The sequence below is a fragment of the Bos javanicus genome, chromosome 13 (genome assembly GCF_032452875.1).
Source record: "Bos javanicus breed banteng chromosome 13, ARS-OSU_banteng_1.0, whole genome shotgun sequence".
In the NCBI taxonomy this organism is placed as follows: Eukaryota; Metazoa; Chordata; class Mammalia; order Artiodactyla; family Bovidae; genus Bos; species Bos javanicus.
Window position 1 is genome coordinate 39,790,758 of NC_083880.1, and position 26,500 is coordinate 39,817,257.

General features: G+C 43.6%; 1 protein-coding gene across 1 annotated transcript in view; it reads left to right on the forward strand.

Annotated features, from left to right (window-relative positions):
- CFAP61 (cilia and flagella associated protein 61) overlaps positions 1-26,500 on the forward strand; it is a 250,046-nt gene that overhangs the window by 113,014 nt on the left and 110,532 nt on the right. The window lies entirely within an intron of this gene.

The following is a 26,500-nucleotide window of genomic DNA, read 5'->3' on the forward strand; positions in this document are numbered from 1 at the left end:
TCATAGGTAGGTTCATTTTTCCCATATTTTCATTTCCACACATAGGTGATGTCATATGTTATCTGTCTTCCTCTGACTTTACTGACAAAGGTCCATCTAGTCAAAGCTATGGTTTTTCCAGTAGTCATGTATGGACAAGAGTTGGACTATAAAGAAAGCTAAGTGCCAAAGAATTTATGCTTTTGAACTGTGGTGTTGGAGAAGACTCTTGAGAGTTCCTTGGACAGCAAGGAGATCAAACCAGTCAATCCTAAAAGAAATCAGTCCTGAATATTCATTGGAAGGACTGATGCTGAAACTGAAGCTCCAATACTTTGACCACCTAATGTGAAGAGCCAACTCATTGCAAAAGATGCAGATGCTGGGAAAGACTGAAGGCAGACGGACAAGAGGGCAACAGAGGATGAGATGGTTGGATGGCATCACTGACTTGATGGACATGAGTTTGAGCAAGCTCCGAGAGTTGGTGATGGACAGGGAAGCCCGGCATGCTGCATTCCATGGGGTCACAAAGAGTTGGACACGACTGAGCCACTGAACTGAACTGATTTGTCTTTCTCTGTCTGACTGACTTTGCTTAGTATGACAGTCTCTTGAGTCCATCCACATAGCTGCATATGGCATTATTTTATTCTTTTTTATGGCTGAGTAATATTCTGTTATATATATGTACCGCAGTGAGATGTAGATTCTTAAGCAGATAATCAGGTCTGCAAATAGCCAGCAGCCTTCCATTTCCCCATTAGCCTCTAACTCAGCTGAATCTCTGCTTGGAGCCTTCATTCCACCTGCTAGGAGGACAAGGAACCTCCACCAACTCCAGGCACATTTAGCCATTTAACGTTTAAATGGAGCCCATTGTGAAATGTTCCATCCTCACAGGCATCTGCTCGTTTTTCAGAGATTCAGCCTTCCTTCAGCCATCCCTCTTTTGGTACCCAGGCTCCCAAGCAGCCCTCAGGGCTCAAGGTGGGGGCCCTCTTCACAGCCTCAAGATCTCTTCGGATCAGGCCTCAAGTTCGCTGGAACATGAGCCCTCTCTCTCTGCCCTCTCTCATGTTTTATCTCTGACAGTCCCTCCCCCTCGCCATCCTGTGCTTTGGGAAGCTCCTGGACAGCCTCATCCTCTTTCCTGCCCTGGTGCCACCCTCAACCACTCCACCTTCTCAGCCCAGGGGGCTGGGCGACCCTGTGAGGCACAGGCCTGCCTACCCCTATGCTTTCCAGAACCCTGTGGGGATGAATCCTGCTTGGTCCCTCGGCTTTATGGCCCTACCCGGGGGGAGGAGAGGCTGGGCTGTGTTTCTCTCCCTCTGTCCCTCCAACTTACCTTCTCTGAGACAGCAGACTGCCATCACCACGTGTTCTTCTGAAATCTGTTGTTTGAAACATCAACTCTGATTTTGGGGGGACTCAAAAGTCAGGCTCTTGTGAGACTCAAAAGCCTCTCAACCTGCTCTCTGCCTGGAAATGAAAAGGCATGTCTGCCCAACGGCTGGTGTCCCTGGCTGCTGCCTGAGGGGTCGGGAGGGCCAGGAGTCAACGGGGACTTGGCAGGAATGAATCGCATCTGTTAATATAAAACAGTGCCGACTACGACGATGACAGTGATGTGCACTTGGCCTGCAGACCCAGCAGGCCTCGCGGGGCTGGCCGCTCCCTCTGGCCCCCGGAGTAATGATAAAAACACAATACCATTTGTTCTGAAGTCATTTTATGTCAATAGATGTCGGTACTAGAAAGTATCAGAAGTCTAACTTTTAGTCTTATGTGAGAGCTTTGGGATGGTACATCTTGTTAATCAATTCTGATTGATAAAAAAGTAGGATATGCTCTCTTGAAGATGTGAGAGGCTAGGGGGAAAAAAAACAAACAGACTGAGGACCTAGAGAGGTTTTACATTCAAAGTGAGCTCAGGTGGATTAAAAGTCTTCCACATTTTAGTGATTTTCATAAAGCCTTCCGAGTTTATTCATCATTATTTACACACTCACTGAATCTGAGGGGAAAATGGCATTTGTGTGCACGGAGGCAAAGGATTAAATGAGCCTTGGAAACTGAAGTGCCTGTGTCTGGAGGCCTGGCTCTGGTGGCCTGGGGGTGGAGTGGGGGGTTGGGGGGGGGGCTGGTCTGCCATCCCCACCATGTGCTCTCCTCCCCCCGCCCCCCACCCCGTCAGAGAAGCAGCTTGGAGTCCTCAGACCTCAGGCTGCTGCTGTCGTCTGGGGCTGACCCTCTTTCAGGAAGAATAAAAACCTTTACTCCGTATGTTGCCCCAAGACCACTAAGCGTAGTCAGGATTACTGATGTCATGATCTCCATAGAAACCAACTTAACAGGCAAGAAGAAAACAGAAAGCATGCCTGAAAAACAGGAAAATAAAAGAATAAATAAGGTATAGTAGAAGTGTAGGAGCCATAAAGGTTTTTTATGGCGGTCTTGTTGCAGATATCAAACACGTCTCAGCCAGTGTGTTGCTGGCTCCCGCCATCCAGGCGCTGGGGACCCAAGGCGGCAACCAAGAATTGCACGCCACCCCCTTGTCCTGCCTGGCACTCTTCAATCATGTCCCAGGTTCTGTTTGTTTTGTTTTGTTTTAAAGTATAGTTCAGTGCATTGAAACGATCACCATGGCAGTTGTTATAATTGAGGGTTTTATGGTAGTTTTTGTATTTAACCGAAAGGTGCCAGCCTCAGGCAACACTTTCTGGTCACCATAGTGAAGCTCTGCTGGCCGAAAGCACTTCGATATCACCTTGGGGTAGTACCTCTGTGAAACCCAAGATGATGGCTGATTTTAAAAAGTGAGCCAGGTATTATTATCTTTCACAAGTGACAGTTTGTGAGCAGGTCACAGAGATGGTCTGAGAGTGTCCCATGGAATTATGTACTGTTGACAACCTGGTACTAGACAACCTCCTTCCCCACCCACTGGTCACTCTGGGTTGGTAGGTCGGAGGCTACAGACAGACACACAGACAAATTCACACCCCCAGTGATCTGACTCACCCCAAAGGTGGGAGCAAGTGCCAGAGGTGGAAGGAGTTTGGGTGGCGGGGCTTGAACCTGCCCCTGTCCTTGGTGCTCCACCCCCTTGCCCTCTCAGGTGGAGGTGCCTTACTGCTGGTGGGGGTGCCCCCACCGCCTCCCCTCTCACTATGTCCTGCTCCCTGAGGGCTGTCTGCTCTGCGGCTTGCTGCCTGGAGCCCCAGAGCTCTTGGCTGTGCTCAGGGCAGCCACGCTGAGACCCAGTTCCCTGGAGCTCCAGGAGAGATGGCCTGGCTTCTCTCTCCCAGCTGGCCTTCCCTCTGGGGACTTGTCCCCACTGGAGAGCAGATGGGGAATACCTCCTGCCAAGCCCAGATTCCAAAAGAATCTCCAGGCCCTGAGTAATCAAATGCATCTTTGTGCGTGTGTGTGTGTGTGTGCGCGTGTGTGTGTGTGTGTGTGTGTCTGTGTTATTTATGGGTTTATTTCAACTTTAAAGAAATGTGTATACATAGGACAAAAACAGGAAATATATACAAACAAAACTAGTTGTGTTTAGTGCTAGTGGGAGAGGGGATGAAAATTTTTTTTCCGGATATTATTGTCTTTGCAAAAGAAAACTTAACAAAGCCCTGTGTAATTGAATGAGACTTTTCAATTAGTCTCATTCTATTTCTTTTCAAAACAAAGAATATGCTAAAAGTAAGAACAACCAAGTAAAGTCAGGAGAAATGTGATAATAGTTAACATTTGTCACACTTTATGTATGAAAGGCACTGTTCTAAATTCCTTGTAAGAATTAGTACATTAATCCCTACACACACCCATGGTCTAGAAACTCTTCTTATTGGTGAAGCATATAGTTCGCTTTCAAACTCGTTTTCTCGGATTCTGCTTAGGAACCAACCAATCCCTCTGCCATCCCCCACCTCTCTCTCTCTCACACACACACACAAACACATGCTACAATCACCATCCCTAGAGAAGTGCACAAATTCCAAGCATGTCTACACCCTGTCAACTCCAGCAGCACCGTTTGTGACTGCAGCTCGATTCTGAGTTCTGTTCTTCACCCGCCTCCCCTGTCCAGGTTCTCCCCAGGAGCTGCACAGACCCTGAGCCCACTTCTGTACCCATCACATGCTGCGGTGGTGTGTTTTTTGTCCTGAATCTGATGCACACCACAATGTGGACACGCCTTTCCCAGAGTCAGCCCTGCCCCTTTGTGGACAGGATCCTATGCACGCCTTATCTGATGGGCCAGAGCGGTGGTGTGAGGGTCCGGAAGGTTTCCCTTCTTCCTTTTCACCCACCAGAATGCAACCCAGCACTGAGCCTGCCCTTGGCCCCGTGAGAACCAGCCTTCCCATGGGCACACACTCCTGATGACACAGCACTGATGCTTTGACTTCTGCTACTGCTGCTAAGTCCCTTCAGTCGTGTCCGACTCTGTGCGACCCCATAGACAACAGACCACCAGGCTCCGCTGTCCCTGGGATTCTCCAGGCAAGAGCACTGGAGCGGGTTGCCATTTCCTTCTCCAATGCATGAAAGTGCAAAGTGAAAGTGAAGTAGCTCAGTTGTGTCTGACTCTTAGTGACCCGATGGACTGCAGCCTACCAGGCTCCTCTGCCCATGGGATTTTCCAGGCAAGAGTACTGGAGTGGGTTGCTTTGACTTCTAGTTCATGGTTATTTTAAAAGAATTTCATGCGAGAAGTCCATCAGATACAATGGAAATGTTTCCAATTATATTCTTAAAACACAACCCCTCCCCTCCCATTTCTTTGCAATCTTCCACGGCTTGCTCAAAGCAGAACTAGAGCTATATGGGATTGCAATTCCCCTTCAAACGATTATTTGTGTTTTTAAAAGGGGCAGGGGAAACCCATAGACTCAGATAAGAATTCAGGATTTCATGTGCCCAAATGTTTGGAAAAGGTTAAATATTTTACCTGGATGGCAGTTGGCCTCCCCTGAACTTCCTTGGAGGGTGTTGTTATCTGGGTAAGAAAAGAATGACAAAGTCACTGCTATTTTGAAGGCTCTATTTAACAGATGTGTATAGAAATCTATGTATTATTAAATAATTCTTTATAATATGCTCAAGAATAAGCGATTGGTAAGCCTGTTTACGTTCTCACCATCTGGGAGCATTCTGTCACCCATCTGTTTCATGTAATTATGTAATTATCAATATAAGGAAAGAATAGGTGATATAATTAACAAGAAAAACTAATCCTCGCTGAAGAGGAAAAATGACATGCATCTGTTGAATTCCTTTTTGTTTCTCTTTCTTTATTGTTAGCTGTTTTTTTTCCCTTCATTTCACAGTTGCATTCAGGCTGTCAGCCTGTGTCATACCCTCAGGAGAGCTGTTTCTGCCATGCTACGCACTGCCTCACACACACACATGTACATGCACACACATGCATGTACACACACGTGTGCAGAGGCAGAGCGATTAGTCAGGTCCTAGAGGCACTGATACCACTTTGAAAGGAAAGAGCAAGGCCGTGTTGGCCTTGACCCTCCATCCTCTGCCTCTGGGAGAGCCCGGAGAGTTCTTTCCAGAACACATCCTGTAAGAGTCAGAACTCTGGGAAATATTTACATTAACAACTGACAGATGGAAGGACAGGTGAGCATGTGGTGTTCACACAGGTTACTGCATACAGATTCCACTCGAGAAGAACCCCCGACTTGGTGCTTTTGTCTGAATGTCAAGATTCAAGCAATACATGTTACGTCATAGTAGGATACAGTCCCGGGGGCCTGGGGTTCGTGTCCATAGGCTCGAACTGCAGAGGTTCCGTCGTGCGGTGGAGACTCGCGGGCATGTGGATGGACGTGGACAGCTTCCTCACACACACAGTCACCTCTCCTGACACGTAGGACAGCAGTGGACGGCGAGCGGTCCCCCGCCCCCCTCCCCCTCTGTCTGCCCAGACCGGGCTCTGAAGTCCTCCAAAGGGCGGGTGGTTCTCCCAGGCAGTCGATGGAACCATCCTCAATGACTCATCTTGACAAAACCTGGGATTTTGGTCCTAAGCCGCACAGAGGGGCAGCTCCGGGAGCCATTGAGGTGACAGTCAGCCTGGGGATGAAGGTGTGAAAATCCTTGTCCTTCCACTGATCCAGTGATGGGGCACTCCCCCGGGGCCTCCTGACTCTTTGCAGCCCATCATCTCCCCTACAGGGATGAGCCTTCCAGAGAACCCTCCATCCACCCCCAACCCCACCAAAATGTTCCCCCTGCCTGGGCAGGCACTGTGCCTGGAGGGGCAGGGGAGAATGAAGGACAAATCTGAGGGTCTGAGACCCTAAAACTACTCAACAGCTCTCACCAGGGAGTTAAACCTGACTCACAAACTGAGCTAGAAATCTCTACTTCCATCATTTCTTGACATCTGCCTAAATTTTTTTTTTTTAAAACAGCGCTTTCTCTGTTTCCTCCTGATAAGTGTTCCTTTTTACATGTCAAGATGATGATGTTTCAAGAATCCATCTTCCTAGGAGCATCCCGTGACAGAGCCTTGGTCCAGGCTGGATTTCCCGCCCTCCATCCCAGCCTGAGGCTTGTGTCAGGGCAGGCATGGGCTCCCCACACTCACCACCCCATGTCCAGGAAGAAAACAAGTAACTTGTCCCACCTACGTCTCTCTTTGTTCCTTTGAATTCAATGGTAGTCCTTGATGAATCCTCCATAAAGCCAGTCACCATCGCCCAGTCTATCTGTATTTTGAATTGTTATTTCCATGGATTTTTTTTTTTTAAAGCTGTCGATACCCTTAGAATAAGCAAAAAGGAGAAAATTACGGGGCACCCTGTGGGGAGAGTATTTTAAAGGGCTAAGTAATGGGGACAAATGTGGTTCGACTCCTCGTGGGATTTGGCTGGTTTTGACTTTATATTTACTTGTTTCCTTAATTCAAAGTTAAAATGATTTAATTGCAGCCATAACTGTCCAATCCATTAAGGATTTGAAAGGGAAGAATGCCATCTGAACCTCTCTTTTGTTGTTTCTAGTTTTGAAAAGGTTTTAACAATAATTTCTTTTTCAAGAAAACATTTCAGTTTATATATTTAAGCATTTTTTTTTAACAAAAGAGCCTAGACAGATTGTTTCTCAAGAGAAAATTATTATAAAAGAGTTATTTACATGCATATATCATACTCAACTAAAAAATAAAAATTAAGAAAAAAATCCCTGTATCCTATAACAAACCATATTAAAAATCATGAAAGCTTAGACTAAATGGTTTTCATTTAACCCGCCAAAGTGGCATTAATTTTTCAAGTGGTAACTGTTGCTTAAGACGCTATTGTGCCTGAGTGATAAATGTTTCATGATTTGGTAGTACATGCATGGCTTACAATCCATTATTTATTGCACCTTCCCTTGCCTGGCAAAGGTGATGATTTTATAGCCCCAGCAGTCATGCAAACACATTTATACAAACCGACGGCGGATAATAAATTTCCTTACTGTAAATGTCAGTGGGTTTCATGTGTTGCTGCCATTACATCTTGTTTGGAAGCTGAATGCTCCACAGTTATGGGAGCCGCCAGATGGTGTCATTAACACGAACGCCGGGGCTGTTTACCGCTGACGTGCACGTGACAGATGAAAAGTTCTGGGCCTGTCTCTGCACTGAAGCGTGATGTGAGCCACACACAGGTGTAATGACAGCGGCATCCCCTGGCCTCTGCCCTCTACCCCACCAAGAGAAATTTTAGCTGTGGTGGTGGTGGTGGTTATAGTTTGTGTCTGAATACACAGCAGAGTGAGCAAAAGGGGACATTTTCCCCAGGACTCCTGCTTGATTTGATCTGTGGAGCTTCAAACGTGCTGCCAGGGACACCTGCCTTCCCAAGGGTGGTTCCCACAGGAGTGGCAAGCCAGCTCCCCTTCTAAGCCCTCCAGGCCTGGCCTGGCCGTTTGTGCTAATTAATTACAGCAGGATTGTTATTACTGTGTGTCTGTGTATGTATGTGTTGTCATCAGATATTTTGAATACTTACTATCTTACTATGATGGACAAATTTCCATCGAGAGCATGGAATTAGTGTCTCTCAAAAGTACTGTCAAAACCATCAGGCATGGATTCAAAGAGTGAGGAGAAACAAAGAAGTAGAAATCTCCCGTACCAGTGTCTTCTGTGCAGTGAGCTCTTCTTTTCACAGGAATGAACAGCAAACATTGTTGCTTTCCCTGATCGGATGTGAAATGTCTGCATGACTGACGTTAGCCTCCGCGTTTTATTAACGTGTTCGCATCTTTGTTCAGCTCCGGCCATTCCCATTAATGGTGGCCCAGCTTCCCTGCTGTTGCAGTTTCTGCTTCACTCTCTATCCAGATCTCTTTTAATTTCAATTTAAAAATAAGCTGGGTTTGAGACTTCCTTGGTGATTCAGTGATTAGGACTCCACACTTCCACTGCCAAGGGTGCGGGTTCAATCCCTGATGGGGAAACTAGGATTCTACATGCCTCACAGTGTAGTCCAAAAAAAAAAAAAAAAAGTTTGTTTTATTCCCCACTGTACATCCTTCCCTGGAACCAAAAAGCTGGCCCATAGATTCTGATCAAGGTCCTATGAACTTTATTTTTAGCCTTAGCGTTCTCCATAGGAATTTTCAGAAAGGCTTATTTTTTCACAACAGCCCTTGTTTGTTGCTCTCAGAAGTTGAGTGAACCTTTCATTTCAGTGCACAGAAATGTCAAGTCGTGCAAAAGAATACACACCATTGTCTGCATCGAGATGAAAGAGAATGTTCTTAATTTCTTCAGAGCAGCTCTGGAATACTGTCGAATGTCAGTATTCGAAGTACAGAGCCTGATTGAAAGGCTACATGTGTGCATGAAGGCACACCTCAGACATGCACAGCAGAGCCCTGAGTTTTAGTTTGCTTTCAGGAGTGTGTGAAAAGACCCAGGAATGAAAATAAAGAAATGGCGGGGACACAGCTAGATTGAAAAGTTGTATCTGTAGAATAGCCCTCGCTTGGACAGGAGTTCTCAGGAAAATGAGTTCTTTCCCCACTGCTGCCATTTTCCTGGCAAATGAACCGGAGACCTGAACCAGCAGTGCAAATAGCCAGGGACCTGACCTAAGCAAATAGCTTATTCCCAGGGAAACAGAAATTTCCCTTTGTGCTCTGTGCCCAGAAATGCCCAAAGGCTCTCCTGACCCTGCTCCTCCCTGTGTGTCCCCTCTGCGTCTGCCTACCTTGTCCACTCTCCCTTCTCAGGACGTCATCTGCAAATGCATGTGTAGAGCCTAATCTGTTTTTCAGTGGGATACCTCACTCTTCCAGATTCTTGCACTGGCTCCCCCTGCCATCCCATCTGGAAAGTTGTTTTTTCTCTTGCCTATCACCTGGGAAAGATCCTTCTAAATCAAGCTCAGCTGTCATTTCCTCGAAGAAGACCATCCTGACTTCCCTCCTATCATGAGTTCAATGAACACTTGTTTTAATCCTCTCAATCTTGGACTGGTTTGTTACACAGCCATAGCTTCCTGGTACACTGCCTTTAATCACACATGCTGCGTTTTCTTAGTTTACTCATGTCTCCTGACTTAATGAGAATTCCTTCATGACAGGAGCCGTGCCTCACTCTTACCCCAGCACTGGGGCCAGTGCTTGGCACATGGGAGATGCTCAATATGTGTCTGTTGGATTGAAATTGTTGACTTAAGGTCTATATCAAATTTTTGATGGCAGAATTGCAGGCATCAGGATTCTGGATGGATTATCCTGCTATCCCCAGAATCACTCCATGAATCCAACTGCCTTCTCCACCAACAAGTCAGACTTGCCTTCTTGCTAGAACATTGACTTCATACAGACAGTTTTTTCCCAGAGTTGCTTTCCTCACTGGGGAAATTACTCTATGTCATAGAAACTCTTTGCTGAATATTTGTAAGTTGCTTCTATGAGAATAAGGGTAGATTCCAGTCTGCTTCTGGGATATTAAATGCAAATGTTTTTAAACCTAATGTTTTAAACCAAATGTTTTTAAGCCTGAAGTCCTCTTTCTTTAATCAAATAACATTCAGACAGAGGATACCTGACATATTTTCTATAAATCATTTTTTTAGGAAGTGCAAACAAATAACTATACAACTTTTTCATTTAACAAAATTCTCAAGAGAATAAACTTCAGTTTAGTCGCTCAGTCGTGTCCGACTGTTTACAACTCCATGAATTGCAGCACACCAGGCCTCCCTGTCCATCACCAACTCCTGACGTTCACTCAAACCCATGTCCATCGAGTTGGTGATGCCATCCAGCCATCTCATCCTCTGTCGTCCTCTTCTCCTCCTGCTCCCAATCCCTCCCAGCATCGGAGTCTTTTCCAATGAGTCAACTCTTCACATGAGGTGGCCAAAGTACCGGAGTTTCAGCTTTAGCATCATTCCTTCCAAAGAACACCCAGGACTGATCTCCTTTAGAATGGACTGGTTGGATCTCCTTGCAGTCCAAGGGACTCTCAAGAGTCTTCTCCAACACCACAGTTCAAAAGCATCAATTCTTTAGTGCTCAACTTTTTTCACAGTCCAACTCTCACATCCATACATAACCACTGGAAAAACCATAGCCTTGACTAGATGGACCTTTGTTGGCAAAGTAATGTCTCTGCTTTTCAATATGCTATCTAGGTTGGTCATAACTTTCCTTCCAAGGAGTAAGTGTATTTTAATTTCATGGCTGCAATCACATCGGCAGTGATTTTGGAGCCCAGAAAAATAAAGTCTGACACTGTTTCCATTGTTTCCCCGTTTATTTCCCATGAAGTGATGGGACCAGATGCCATGATCTTTGTTTTCTGAATGTTGAGCTTTAAGCCAACTTTTTCACTCTCCACTTTCACTTTCATCAAGAGGCTTTTTAGTTCCTCTTCACTTTCTGCCATAAGGGTGGAGTCATCTGCATATCTGAGGTTATTGATATTTCTCCCGGCAGTCTCCATTCCAGCTTGTGTTTCCTCCAGCCCAGGGTTTCTCATGATGTACTCTGCATATAAGTTAAATAAGCAGGGTGACAATATACAGCCTTGATGTACTCCTTTTCCTATTTGGAACCAGTCTGTTGTTCCATGTCCAGTTCTAACTGTTGCTTCCTGACCTGCATATAGGTTTCTCAAGAGGTAGGTCAGGTGGTCTGGTATTCCCATCTCTTTCAGAATTTTCCACGTTTATTGTGATCCACACAGTCAAAGGCTTTGGCATTGTCAATTAAGCAGAAATAGATGTTTTTCTGGAATCCTCTTGCTTTTTTGATGATCCAGCAGATGTTGGCAATTTGATCTCTGGTTCCTCTGCCTTTTCTAAAACCAGCTTGAACATCTGGAAGTTCATGGTTCATGTATTGCTGAAGCCTGGCTTGGAGAATTTTGAGCATTACTTTACTAGCATGTGAGATGAGTGCAATTGTGTGGTAGTTTGAGCATTCTTTGGCATTGCCTTTCTTTGGAATCAGAATGAAAACTGACCTTTTCCAGTCCTGAAGCCACTGCTGAGTTTTCCAAATTTGCTGGCATATTGAGTGCAGCACTTTGACAGCATCATCTTTCAGGATTTGAAATAGCTCAACTGGAATTCCATCACCTCCACTAGCTTTGTTCATAGTGATGCTTTCTAAGACCCACTTGACTTCACATTCCAGGATGTCTGGCTCTAGGTCAGTGATCACACCATCGTGGTTATCTGGGTCATGAAGATCTTTTTTGTACAGTTGTTCTGTGTATTCTTGCCACCTCTTCTTAATATCTTCTGCTTCTGTTAGGTCCATACCATTTCTGTCCTTTATCGAGCCCATCTTTGCATGAAATGTTCCCTTGGTATCTCGAATTTTTTTGAAGAGATCTCTAGTCTTTCCCATTCTGTTGTTTTCCTCTATTTCTTTGCATTGGTCACTGAGGAAGGCTTTCTTATCTCTTCTTGCTATTCTTTGGAACTCTACATTCAAATGGAATATCTTTCCTTTTCTCCTTTGCTTTTTGCTTCTCTTCTTTTCACAGCTATTTGTAAGGCCTCCTCAGACAGCCATTTTGCTTTTTTGCATTTCTTTTCCATGGGGATGGTCTTGATCCCTGTCTCCTGTACAATGTCACGAACCTCTGTCCATAGTTCATCTGGCACTCTGTCTATCAGATCTAATCCCTTAAATCTATTTCTGTATAATCATAAGGGATTTGATTTAAGTCATACCTGAATGGTCTAGTGGTCTTCCCTACTTTCTTCAATTTAAGTCTGACTTGGGCAATAAGGAGTTCATGATCTGAGCCACAGTCAGCTCCCAGTCTTGTTTTTGCTGACTGTATAGAGCTTCTCCATCTTTGGCTGCAAAGAATATAATCAATCTGATTTCAGTGTTGACCATCTGGTGATGTCCATGTGTACAGTCTTCTCTTGTGTTGTTGGAAGAGGGTGTTTGCTATGACCAGTGCGTTCTCTTGGCAAAACTCTATTAGTCTTTGCCCTGCTTCATTCTGTATTCCCAGGCCAAATTTGCCTGTTACTCCAGGTGTTTCTTGACTTCCTACTTTTGCATTCCAGTCCCCTATAATGAAAAGGACATCTTTTTGGGGTATTAGTTCTAAAAGGTCTTGTAGGTCTTCATAAAACTGTTCAACTTCAGCTTCTTCAGCATTACTGGTTGGGGCATAGACTTGGATTACTATGATAGTGAATGGTTTGCCTTGGAAACGAACAGAGATCATTCTGTCGTTTTTGAGATTGCATCCAAGTACTGCATTTCGGACTCTTTTGTTGACCATGATGGCTACTCCATTTCTTCTAAGGGATTCCTGCCTGCAGTAGTAGATATAATAGTCATCTGAGTTAAATTCACCTATTCCAGTCCATTTTAGTTCTCTGATTCCTAGAATGTCGACATTCACTCTTGCCATCTCCTGTTTGACCACTTCCAATTTGCCTTGATTCATGGACCTAACATTCCAGGTTCCTAGGCAATATTGCTCCTTACAGCATCGGACCTTGCTTCTATCACCAGTCACATCCACAGCTGGGTATTGTTTTTGCTTTGGCTCCATCCCTTCATTTTTTCTGGAGTTATTTTTCCACTGATCTCCAGGGAATGGCAAACCTCTTCAGTATTCTTGCATTGAGAACCCCAAGAGAATAAACTTATCACTCATATATTTCTCTGATTCCTCACCTAATTATTAAGACATTCAAATTCTATGTTATAAACATACATATATTCATTTGTATTCAGTATATGTATGCATACATGCTGAATCACTTCAGTCATGTCCAACTCTTTGCAACCATATGGGTTGTAGCCCACCAGGCTCCTATGTCCATGGAGTTTTCCAGGCAAGAATACTAGAGTGAGTTGCCATGGCCTCCTCCAGGGAAATCTTCCTAACACAGCGATCAAACCTGTGTCTCTTATATGTCCTGCATTGGCAAGTGGGTTCTTTACCACTAGCACCACATGGGGAGCCCATTCAAAAATGGAGAGGACCATTTTTATCCTTGGATACTTGTAGTAAAATGTCATAATTTTCAGAAGGGCATTCTTTGACAGGAACAATGCCTTTCATTGCTTTTGAATTTGAGTATTTTCAAAACCTTTGAGGCCAAGCCTTCATTTTATTCCATTACAAATGAGTCTCTCATGTGGCTCTAGAGGTGGAGAGTGGTTAGGCAGCTAAGACATTAAGTCAATGAGTTTTTTTCAAGAGACATGGATATAATAGTGATTTGTGCTTTTAGAGCAATACAGGTCAGGTCATTGATTCTACAAACCATTTCTCTGACATGGATTTGCTTTTGGCCTACCTTTTGCTGTCTGTTCACCCCAGAGATGTCATTTCTCCAGTTTCTGGCTGACATTGTATGATGATAACTCTAGTGTCAAGTGGCTGAACCTTAACAGACAGGAGTTGCTGGGTGTGATGAGGAGTGCAGAAGACATTTCTAAACACTCGGCACCTCTTCAGATGGGAAGGGAGGGATGTGGAGCCACAGGAGGTTATCCTGGCACCCGTGCTACCATCCTCAAGTTGGGGAATCAGTGAGTCTCTGGGTCTCTGAAAAGCCAAATGTGGGTCTCCCTTTGCCTCTGTTGGAGTATTGCATCAAAGCAACCATATTTTCAGTGGTTATAATATGAGCTACTGGTTCAAGATGTTATTTAATTAAAAACAAGTCAATTTAATCACCTTTATCAAATCTAAGATGCCATTATTATGGGCCTCCCACATGGTGCTAGTGGTAAAGAACCTGCCTGCCAATGCAGGTGACATAAGATACACGGGTTTGATTCCTGGGTCATAAAGATCCCCTGGAGAAGGACACGGCAGCCCACTCCAGTATTCTTGCCTGGAGAATCCCACTGACAAGAGGATCCTGGTGGGCTACAGTCCATAGGGTCGCAAAGAGTCGGACATGACTGAAACAACTTAGCATATACATGAGATGTCATTATTATAAGATAAACTCTTACTTTATGTACTATTAAGAAAAAAACATGGCCAAACTATGACACAGTGTCTTAATGAGAGCCCTGAACAGCATACAAATCGATCATACAAGTCTTATTGCTTTGAAATTTCTTTCATCTATTCAGAGAGGAGAGCCAATTTATGTTCCCTTCAATTGCATTGTTTGCTGTGGGATGCGAAAAGAAAAAAACTTTTGCATGTGTCTCAGTAAGAAAATATGACACAGTGTTGTCTACTTGTAGGCATCTATCATCCCTGATTTGCTCCCATAAAGCACTCGATTGTTGCATTGCAAGAAAATATGGAATTATAGCCATTCTCTCCAATGACTAATATTTGCTTCACTAATATCAAATTTGCACCCTGCTGTGTGGTTTCCAGGCCTTCATGGGAACATAATAAGTGTTCATTTCGATGCCAAATCATGCTGTAATCTTTTTGAAGGCGTTGTCAGCAGCAGTTAAACTCATCCCATGTTGTCACATAATGCATATGACTCTGGAAATGACGACAGTGAATAGCCTTGATCAAGTCACCTGTGCCCAGCACTGCACACTGTGTCACTGCAGCTACCTGGCTGACCTCAGCGGCTAAGATGACCTTGACCATGATGCTGTTTTCAGGGATGCTAATGTGGAAAAAATGTGCACCCTAGAACTGGTGAAATCCATTAAAGTCACTCAACTTCCAAAACACTTTCCCCACCCCCCAGATATAAATGTGTAAGAATGGTTGCCAGTGAATGTCATGGGGTGGCAATAATTTGAATTTTTAAAACATTTGCAAATAGTGATAATGAACAGGTGGAGGGTATGACTGTAGGAGAGATGGAATATTTTAAATATTCCAGGTGTAATATGGATAAAGTATTTTAAAAATGCAAGTTAAAGAAACTCACCCATTGAATAGAAGCTTACTAAATTATAGCCAGGCTTCCCAGGTGGCGCTAATGGTAAAGAAGCTGCTTGCCAGTGCAGACACACAAGAGACGTGGGTTTGATCCCTGGGTTGGGAAGATCCCCTGGAGTAGGAAATGGCAACCCAGTCCAGTATTCTTGCCTAGAGAATCCCATGGACAGAGGAACCTGGCAGACTATAGTTCATGGAGCCACAAAGAGTGGGACACGACTGAGTGAGCACACACGGTGGCAAAGAATTACAGCAAAGACTACAAGTCAGCCCCACTATCCTTTCTCCCGCTTTGCCTTAGTAATAAGATCTCAATTTTGTTACAGGCAGCAATGCCCCAACAAAGAGAATGTGTTTCTTAGAGCCCCTGCATTAGGCATGACCATATGACTTAGTTTTGGCCACTGGGATAGAAGTAGTAGTTGGAACTGCTGAAAAGGTGTCTGAAAAGGTTGGTTAAAGGCTGTGGCTTACTGGAAGGAAGGCCCTTTTTCCCTCCCTTCTCCTTCCTGCTTCCTGGAATGAGGACATGCTGTCTGGATCTCTGGCAGCCATCCTGGGCCATCCTTGAGGATAGAAGCCATGCACTAGGATGGGGAATTAGGCAGGTAGAAGTCTGACTCTGCCTCAATAGCCTTGGACTATGTGTTTCCAGATTTCTTCTTCATAAAGAGAGAAATTATCTTCTATCCTATTAAAGGTACTGTTTTGTGTTTAAGCTGCATTTTCTGTTGTATGCAGCCAAGTCCAACCCTAACTGAAACAGAAACCCTCTTCTTTAAAAAAAAAATTTTTTTTTTTACTAATTTTTGCAAAATTTATTTGTTTATCCCTTACTGAGTCTTCCATGCTGTGCTTGGATTTTCCCGAGTTGAGGCGAGTGAGGGCTAACTGTGGTCTGTGGGCTTATTATTGCAGTGGCTTCTCTTGTTGTAGAGCGCGGACTGTAGGGCAGGTGGGCTCAGTAGTTGTGGTGCATGGGTTTAGTTGCCCTGAATCATGTGGGATCTTTCTGGGCCAGGGATCAAATGGTGTCCCCTGCATTGGCAGAATTCTTAACCTCTGGACCACCAGGGAAGTCCAGGAACCCTCTTCTTTAGCTAGGGCTCAAGCTCCCACTGTTTGCCTGGGATAATGTGAAGAATGTAAAGGCGTTAAAGGCATGATTGTTCTTTAAAGAAATAAGAATTCTTCATGGGTAGTTCAGTTCAGTTCAGTTGTTCAGTCGTGTCTGACTCTTTGCAACCCCTTGGACCAGCATGCCAGGCTTCCCTGTCTATCACCAACTCCCAGAGTTTACTCAAACTCATGTTCATTGAGTCAGTGATGCCATCCAACCATCTCATCCTCTGTCATCCCCTTCTCCTCCTGCCTTCAATCTTTCCCAGCATCAGGGTCTTTTCTAATGAGTCAGTTCTTCGCATCAGGTGGCCAAAGTATTGGAGTTTCAGCTTCAGCATTAGTCCTTCCAATGGATATTGGGATCATGGGTAGAGTTACGAATAATTTTGAAAGGCCAAATTAGGGCCTCATTCACTTTGCTAAGTTTACCGTGTACCTGGGGCAACAGTGGGGATCCTGTAGGAACCCCAGCTCACCCCTTGCCCCACTTTGCACGGTTCTGAGTACACTCATCCCCGTGTTAGGAAAGCAAGTCAGAAGGGGTCCCAGAGTCATCCCTCTCAGCACATGCCAGAGACATAACAGTGTGCGTTCTCCCTAAGTGCTGGAGCTGCAGGAAGTGGTAGAGGTGCCCATTTTCTAAGAGAAAGGAAGGTTAGGGAATCCTTCAGAAAACAAGGCTGAAAACCATGGCGTTGTCCTGACAGCCCCCTCAGGCTGTGCTGGGACAGGTGATGGCGTTCCTACCTTGCTTCTGAGCCTTTTAATGACTTTTCAAAATCACACTGTTAATCTGTGGAAGAGATGTCCCACTTATTGAATCTTGTTCATTCATTCATTGAATCTCCTTATTCTTTGTTTATTTGGTAAATGTTGCAATACTTTGCCCCCAAGAGGCCAGTTTGTGAACTTTGAACTCTGAAACAGACACCGATACTTATAGCACTGTCAACCTGTCATTATTCGTCTTGATCAAATTGGGGGAAAGTTGGGGGGCGTTCTCAAAAAGAAGAGAGAGAATGGAAAAGTGTAAGGAGGAAAAAAATTGCGTTTGTAAGGCAAAAATAGGCTTATTAAGAATTTCAGAAACTCTATTTCTAATGGCTTTGAATCTCTCCATCTTCCATTTTCTTGCCTGGACAGAGCTCCCTTTGAAGTCTTTGGACGCTTTCTGTAAGAAAAAATAGATACACATGGGTGTGGAGCTGAAAATGGAGCTCCTTGTTTCGCCCTTTTAAAATGTGTTTTCGAAGATTTGCCTTTCATATTGCAGATGGGAGAGAGGATATGCAATTTTACCTTGCGTAACATCTTTCCCTGAAAAGCTCCAAGTATTTGTCGATGTTTTTTAATGAATAGTTTCCATGTTTGCCTGCTGAGGAAGGCAGAGGCTTGTGTAATTTACTTCCATTTTACACCTGAGGAAACTGATATTTAAGGAAAAGAGCCTCAGAATTTCAACCAGTAGCAGAGTTAAGAAAACAAGCCCAAACCTTGCCGCCAGGCTAATGATGCCTAGTCCAGTGATCCTGGAGTTTGAACGTCACCCCCAAACGAAATGGTGTCATTGGAAAAAATTCACCATAGATGTTGTCATGTCGCATTTTAGTAAGAATCGGGTTTATTTTATAGGATCATTTGTATTTATTGTCACTGCTTTCTAGTTTAATGGCCTGTTTATAATTTTATTAACTTCTGATTTTGGATCTGTTATTGAAATTGAGTTTCAGTCATGATTTTGTTGTGATTCTAACTCATTCTAAGTGCAAAAGAGAAACTTAACCAGTTATGAAAACACAGAACTCAGGTCTGTATACAACAGACTAAGTTATATTTTGACTAGTTTTTTTGAACACACAGATCAGTTAATGCATATGCATACAACTCAAAACCATGTCTTTAAGATCTCTTGACAAATGTATGTGAATCATGGCATAAACGCACTTGAGCTTGTATATCAGTATCATTTTTACTAAACAGACAAATTTTATCCTGAGTAGCTCTTATGATGGGGCATCCCTGGTGGCTCACTGGTAAAGAATCTGCCTGCCAGTGCAGGAGATGTGAATTCAACCTCTGGGTCCAGAAGATTCCCTGGAGAAGGAAATGGCAATGCACTCCAGTGTTCTTGCCTGGGAAATCCCATGGACAGAGAAGCCTGGCAGGCTACATACTGTCCATGGGGTCGCAAAAGAATCAGACACGATTTAGTGACTAAACAACAGCAAAGCTCTAATTATATCTAAATCATTGGTTTGGCCATTTAAGCAGCTGGAAAACACCAAAGGAAATATTTTGAATCAGTGGAAATTATATCAACACCCTTTAAGAAGGGCTCATGAAAAATCAGCCTATCCGTCCTTTCATCATTGATCAAATGTCCAAATATGTGTGGCAGGAATTGTTCAGATAAAACAAAAGCTAAACTAAAACTGAACAAGGCCTCAGAAAACAAAGATGTAGCTTCTGACTCCAGGAAGCAAATAATCTAGGGCAGCAGACCAACCAGATGAATTAATAGAAGGACGAAAGCCCTCTATGAGTCACGCTCTCACTTGTACAAGGTGTTCTGATTCAGAAGTTTATAGGCGACTGCAGATAAATAGCTTAAAATTTAAGCACATGCTCATTTCTAGTCCCTATTTTCTCATCTCAACAGCCCGCCACATGACCTTTATCATCACTTCTCTCAGAAACCTTCATACTCTCTCCCCTCCCCACCTCACCCCGGCTCTAGAATTTCCAAACCGAGAGAATTTCCCATATTATCCATTCTTTCTTCTCCCTTCTCAGGGATGGAACTTAAGGCTTGTGTTTTAAACTCATTACGAGAGTCCTAATCTATTTTAAGGGACTTGTCTTTTAGCCTTAAAAGTTCAACTTATACATGCTGTATGGTTTATTCTTTCTTGCTGAAAGTGAAACTCGCTCAGTCGTGCCCAAGTCTTTGTGACCCATGGATTGTATAGTCCATGGAATTCTCCAGGCCAGAATACTGGAGTAGGTAACCTTTCCCCTTCTCCAGGGGATCTTCCCAATGCAGGGGTTGAACCCAGGTCCTCCCGCATTGCAGGTGGATTCTTTACCACCTGAGTCACAAGGGAAGCCCAAGAATACTGGAGTGGGTAGCCTATCCCTTCTCCAGCAGATCTTCCTGACCCAGGAATCGAACCCGGGTCTCCTGCATTGCAGGCGGATTCTTTACCCACCGAGCTATCAGGGAAGCCCATCTTGCTGGGGCACCTATTCATCTCTCTATTTAAAATCATCCCTTTGTCTAAAAATGCTCATTTAATGCCATTAGGAAAATAGAATCATAAATGTCTCAAAAGAACATGGAGGTAAGAATCTGACCTCTCACCCATATTATGACTGGTACAGTACATAGTGGGACGGCCTATAGACACTCCTCTGTTTCATCTTTGATACCTTACTATTCCAAAATACATTTAATTTCTGTCTATAAGGTATGAGTCAATAGATAGAGCTTGTGTTTTTACTTTGCTAATAAGGAAATAAAAAACAGAAACAAGCATCTAAAGCAGGATCTCCAGGGCACAGCACATCTTTAGTAGATGTTCAGACCAAGAAAAGGAAAACCTGGCTTGGCTCAGAGGGTCTTACATACCTGTTTTTCTTCGCTGTGAAAATCTGTAGTTTGAAGGAACATAACGGAAGGACACATTGTGCTTTCTTCCAAAAATGCCTCGAGCTTCCAGCTTACAGGCAAAACAAACCCTTTGAAAGCCGTCTTCATTTGCAGTTGTCACTGAAAGACATTTCCAGGCTGGAAAGAATGTTTTATTTTTCAAGGTATTTAAAAATCGCCTATCCTAACAAAAGGAAAATGTGGCTTCTTCAGGTTACTTCTTCATACCCAATGATGAATATGTTTTTAATTAAAGCCTGGGCACAAAATTGGGTTTCCCGAGAACCATTGTGAGGCCTGATTGCTCTCCCGAGACACCCACCCTTGTGGGTACTGATGCTAACTGCTGACACCCGAGGCCACTGTGTGTATTCAGCGGTTAGAAAGGTGATTTCTGAGGCCTGGCAGCTGTTGGTGTTAAAGCTATTGTGAGGGAAACAAAAGCCATTCTGCTCTGTTCCCTAGACGCCTTTGTATCTTTGATTCAGGAGCTGTTTCATAAATGAGGTATCATTCTTTACCAGGGAATTTCATGACTGCCTGTGTTGCAGTGTCCGCGTACACTTCCTGACAGCAGAGGGGAATGTCTGAACACACCTCCTATGGAAGGAATCTTGGGTTCTGACCTCTGTGAAGATGCTTGCATCTTAAGTCTGTTAATTGGATCTTCGATTAGATGCCATCATACCACGGGCTATGCTTTCTGTTTTCTTCCCTCTAACTACCAGACTCTGCTGCTGCCAAGGCTTGTCCTGCAAGTTAATCAGAACACAGTCCACTTTGGCAGCCAGATGTACCAGGGTTAACTAGATACTCTTTCACCTAAATGGTATATTCATTATTGTCATTCAGAAAGTCTATCTAGTTTAGGAGGTTTTTGCTGCTGTTGCTGCTAAGTCACTTCAGTTGTGTCCAACTCTGTGCGACCCCAGAGACGGCAGCCCACCAGGCTCTCCTGTCCCTGGGATTCTCCAGGCAAGAGCACTGGAGTGGGTTGCCATTTCCTTCTCCAATGCATGAAAGTGAAAAGTGAAAGTGAAGTTGCTCAGTCGTGTCTGACTCCTAGCAACCCCATGGACTGCAGCCCACCAGGCTCCTCTGTCCATGGGATTTTCCAGGCGAGAGTACTGGAGTGGGGTGCCATTGCCTTCTCCGTTAGGAGGTTTTTAGTTGCGTGTAAAAGAAACAAACTGGCCTAACCATCAAGGAAACAGGACGGGTTGCATCTTTCTCCCCAGCACTTCCTCCTTCCCTGGGCTGCACCCTTGTGTGTGAGTTTGACATTCTTCCCACTCCAGGGGAGTCTGCTTCCCCATCTCTTGGGTGTTGGGCTCAGCCTTGTGGCTTGCTTTGGCCATGCACAATATTTTTTTAATACCTTATTGAGAAATAAGTGGGCATCCTTGATGGTTCAGCAGGTGAAGAATCTGCCTGCAATGCAGAAGAAACAGGAAATGCGGGTTCAGTCCTTGGGTTGAGAAGATGCCCTGGAGGAGGAAATGGCAACCCACTCCAGTATTCTTGCCTGATAAATTCCATGGACAGAGGAGCCTGATGGGCTACAGTCCATGGGGTTGCAAAGATATTTCTTATTTTCACTCACCCTTATTGCACTTTCGTGTTGCCATGAGAAGGACAGACCCAGCTCTCTGTCACCAAAAAAGATAAGATAGGTAGGAGAATGGACACATATATATGTGTGGCTGAGTCTCTTTGCTGTCCACCTGAAATTATCAAAACATTATTAATTGGCTATACTCCAATATGAAATAAGAATTTTAGTAAAAAAAAAAGTAAAATAAGCTATGAGAATATATTGTACAGCACAGGGAATATAGCCAATATTTTATGATAACTATAAATGGAGTGTAACCTTTAAAAATCATGATTCACTCAGTTGTACGCCTGAAACTTATATTTTACATTAACTCTACCTCAATAATAGATAAATTAAAAAAGGAGAGCCATGTGAGGCCAAACTGAAAACTGCAGAGTGAAGCCAAACCCTGATGAATCCCACTGACATCAACCTTCTTCCTGATGACTCAGAGTTACCTGAGTCAAAATAGATGGCGGTGTTTTAAACCACTGCACTTTGGGGCAGTTTGTTATGTAACACTGTTTGGCAATAGCTGACTAATACTTACTGCTCCTGTAACTGAAGAGCCCAAAGATAGCATGGGGTTCAGGTAGGATTTGAAAGGAATTCTTGTTTTATTTCTTTGTTATTCACTTGGAGCTTCATCCCAGAATCATTTCCCTTTTGGTGACATGTTGACTGTACTGTTTCAGGCTTTACATACCCCAAGCCATCTGGAAGGCAAGAGGCTTTTCTTCTTAAATCATCACACAGAAGTCCTGAGCTTCACTCTGATTATGCCAGCAGAGGTCACATGTCTATTCTGGGTCATTGTTGAGCAAGGAGGGTGGGATTATACAACCTGGTTTGTATCAACCAGGTGGGAGTGGATTGTCTTTTCCCATAATCCATGGTTTGCCTCATTAGATGTGGGAGAGAGTGAAATAGATGCTGGGAGACACCATCAATGTTAATTATGGGGAGAGTCTAAAATCTTGGAACATTGTTTTGGATTTCTATTAATACTTTATTTTTCTCAAGACATTTTCCTACCTCGTATTGCTGGGCTAGCTTGAGCTGGAGAGAGAGGATTTATCCTCTAGATCACATATGTTCCTGGGTGAATTGCAAAGCATGCAACCCACGCCCCCATGCTGCCTTAGGCACTAAAAAGTAAGTGGGAGCTTAGCTTTCCATAGGGCTTCACTGTTAAACTTCCAACTCGTGATGTCTCAGGATTTTGGGAAAATTAAAAACTGGTTTGGTCTACTAGATTTGAAGGTCTCTAACCTAGAGGATGAGTTAATGCTAATGTAATAAGAACTTGAACAAGAGACATGCTTTGTTGTGGACATCACTCCACCGACTCTTGGCCTCCATTGCTTCTGATGAGAAGTCAGCTGCAAACCCTGTTATTGTCTGGACACACAGGAAGCATCAGATTAAAATGTTTGTTGAATTTATGAATTAAAAACGGGAAGCAAGGTCTTCTGATTTTTCTAGTCTGACATTCTTTCAAGAGTATCCCGTCACTTCTTTCTAGTAAAACCTTCCCTTGTACATTTCATGCTCCCACTGAAGCTTCTGCAGGAAAGTGAACCAAACAAATCAATCCAGGTCATTTTCTCAAAAACGGGCATTAAAACAATCATCTGTGACTCTCTGTGTTTCTAAGAGTCCTCCCTGACCCTCAGTTATTTGAAAGACTGAACAAGCCTTATTATCCAATATGCTTTAGTTATTCAACACGTTTGTCATTCTGTAAATATCACTGAACACCTACTGTGCTCCAGATGCTATGAGGGATGCAGAATTGAATAGAGTTAATACTTTTTCATTAACTTTCATAAACTGCCCCCCTTTTCAAAAGGGCATCAGAGGCCAGATACACTGAAATTATAATCACAGAAAACGAGTCAATCTAATCACACTAGGACCACAGCCTTGTCTTACTCAATGAAACTAAGCCATGCCTGTGGGGCCACCTAAGACAGGAAGGTCATGGGGGACAGGGCTGACAGAATGTGGTCCACTGGAGAAGGGAATGGCAAACCACTTCAGTATTCTTACCTTGAGAACCCCACGAACAGTATGAAAAGGCAAAATGGTAGGATACTGAAAAGGAACTCCCCAGGTTAGTAGGTGCCCAATATGCTACTGGAGATCAGTGGAGAAATAACTCCAGAAAGAATGAAGGGATAGAGCCAAAGCAAAAACAATACAAAGTTCTGGATCTGACTGGTGATAGAAGCAAGATCCGATGCTATAAAGAGCAATATTGCGTAGGAACCTGGAATGTCAGGTCCATGAATCAAGGCAAATTGGAAGTGGTCAAACAGGAGATGGCAAGAGTGAACGTCAACATTCTAGGAATCAGCAAACTAAAATGGACTGGAATGGGTGAATTTAACTCAGATGACCATTATATCTACTACTGCAGGCAGGAATCCCTTAGAAGAAATGGAGTAGCCATCATGGTCAACAAAAGAGTCTGAAATGCAGTACTTGGATGCAATCTCAAAAATGAGAGAATGATCTCTGTTCGTTTCCAAGGCAAACCATTCAATATCACAGAATCCAAGTCTATGCCCCAACCAGTAACGCTGAAGAAGCTGAAGTTGAACAGTTTTATGAAGACCTACAAGACCTTTTAGAACTAATACCCCAAAAAGATGTCCTTTTCATTATAGGGGACTGGAATGCCAAAGTAGGAAGTCAAGAAACACCTGGAGTAACAGACAAATTTGGCCTGGGAATACAGAATGAAGCAGGGCAAATACTAATAGATTTTGCCAAGAAAATGCACTGGTCATAGCAAACACCCTCTTCCAACAACACAAGAGAAGACTGTACACATGGACATCACAAGATGGTCAACACTGAAATCAGATTGATTATATTCTTTGCAGCCGAAGATGGAGAAGCTCTATACAGTCAAGAAAAACAAGACCAGGAGCTGACTGTGGCTCAGATCATGAATTCCTTATTGCCAAATTCAGACTTAAATTGAAAAAAGTAGGGAAAACCACTAGACCATTCAAGTATGACCTAAATCAAATCCCTTATGATTATACAGTGGAAGTGAGAAATAGATTTAAGGCCTATATCTGATAGATAGAGTGGCTGATGAACTATGGAATGAGGTTCGTGACATTGTACAGGAGAGGGATCAAGACCATCCCCATGGAAAAGAAATGCAAAAAAGCAAAATGGCTGTCTGAGGAGGCCTTACAAATAGTTGTGAAAAGAAGAGAAGAGAAAAGCAAAGGAGAAAAGGAAAGCTATAAGCACCTGAATGCAGAGTTCTAAAGAATAGCAAGAAGAGATAAGAAAGCCTTCCTCAGTGACCAATGCAAAGAAATAGAGGAAAACAACAGAATGGGAAAGACTAGAGATCTCTTCAAGAAAATTAGAGATACCAAAGGAACATTTCATGCAAAGATGGGCTCGATAAAGGACAGAAATGGTATGGACCTAACAGAAGCAGAAGATATTAAGAAGAGGTGGCAAGAATACACAGAACAACTGCACAAAAAAGATCTTCATGACCCAGATAATCACAATAGTATGACCACTCACCTAGAGCCAGACATCCTGGAATGTGAAGTCAAGTGGGCCTCAGGAAGCATCACTACGAACAAAGCTAGTGGAGGTGATGGAATTCCAGTTGAGCTATTTCAAATCCTGAAAGATGATGCTGTGAAAGTGCTGTGCTCAATATGCCAGCAAATCTGAAAAACTCAGCAGTGGCCACAGGACTGGAAAAGGTCAGTTTTCATTCCAATCCCAAAGAAAGGCAATGCCAAAGAATGCTCAAACTACTGCACAATTGTACTCATCTCACACACTAGTAAAGGAATGCTCAAAATTCTCCAAGCCAGGCTTCAGCAGTACGTGGACCGTGAACTTCCAGATGTTCAAGCTGGTTTTAGAAAAGGCAGAGGAACCAGAGATCAAATTGTCAACATCAGCTGGATCATGGAAAAAGCAAGAGAGTTCCAGAAAAACATCTATTTCTGCTTTATTGACTATGCCAAAGCCTTTGACTGTGTGGATCACAATAAACTGTGGAAAATTCTGAAAGAGATGGGAATAGCAGACCACCTGACCTGCCTCTTGAGAAACCTATATGCAGGTCAGGAAGCAACAGTTAGAACTGGACATGGAACAACAGACTGGTTCCAAATAGGGAAAGGAGTATGTCAAGGCTGTATATTGTCACCCTGCTTATTTACCTTATATGCAGAGTACATCATGAGAAACACTGGGCTGGAAGAAGCACAAGCTGGTATCGAGATTGCCGGGAGAAATATCAATAACCTCAGATATGCAGATGACTCCACCCTTATGGCAGAAAGTGAAGAGGAACTAAAAAGCCTCTTGATGAAAGTGAAAGAGGAGAGTGAAAAAGTTGGCTTAAAGCTCAACATTCTGAAAACGAAGATCATGGCATCTGGTCCCATTACTTCATGGGAAATAGATGGGGAAAAAGTGAAAACAGTGTCAGACTTTATTTTGGGGGGCTCCAAAATCACTGCAGATGTGACTGCAGCCATGAAATTAAAAGATGCTTATTCCTTGGAAGAAAAGTTATGACCAACCTAGATAGCATATTGAAAAGCAGAGACATTACTTTGCCAACAAATGTCCATCTAGTCAAGGCTATGGTTTTTCCTGTGGTCATGTATGGATGTGAAAGTTGGACTGTGAAGAAAGCTGAGCGCTGAAGAATTGATGCTTTTGAACTGTGGTGTTGGAGAAGACTCTTGAGAGT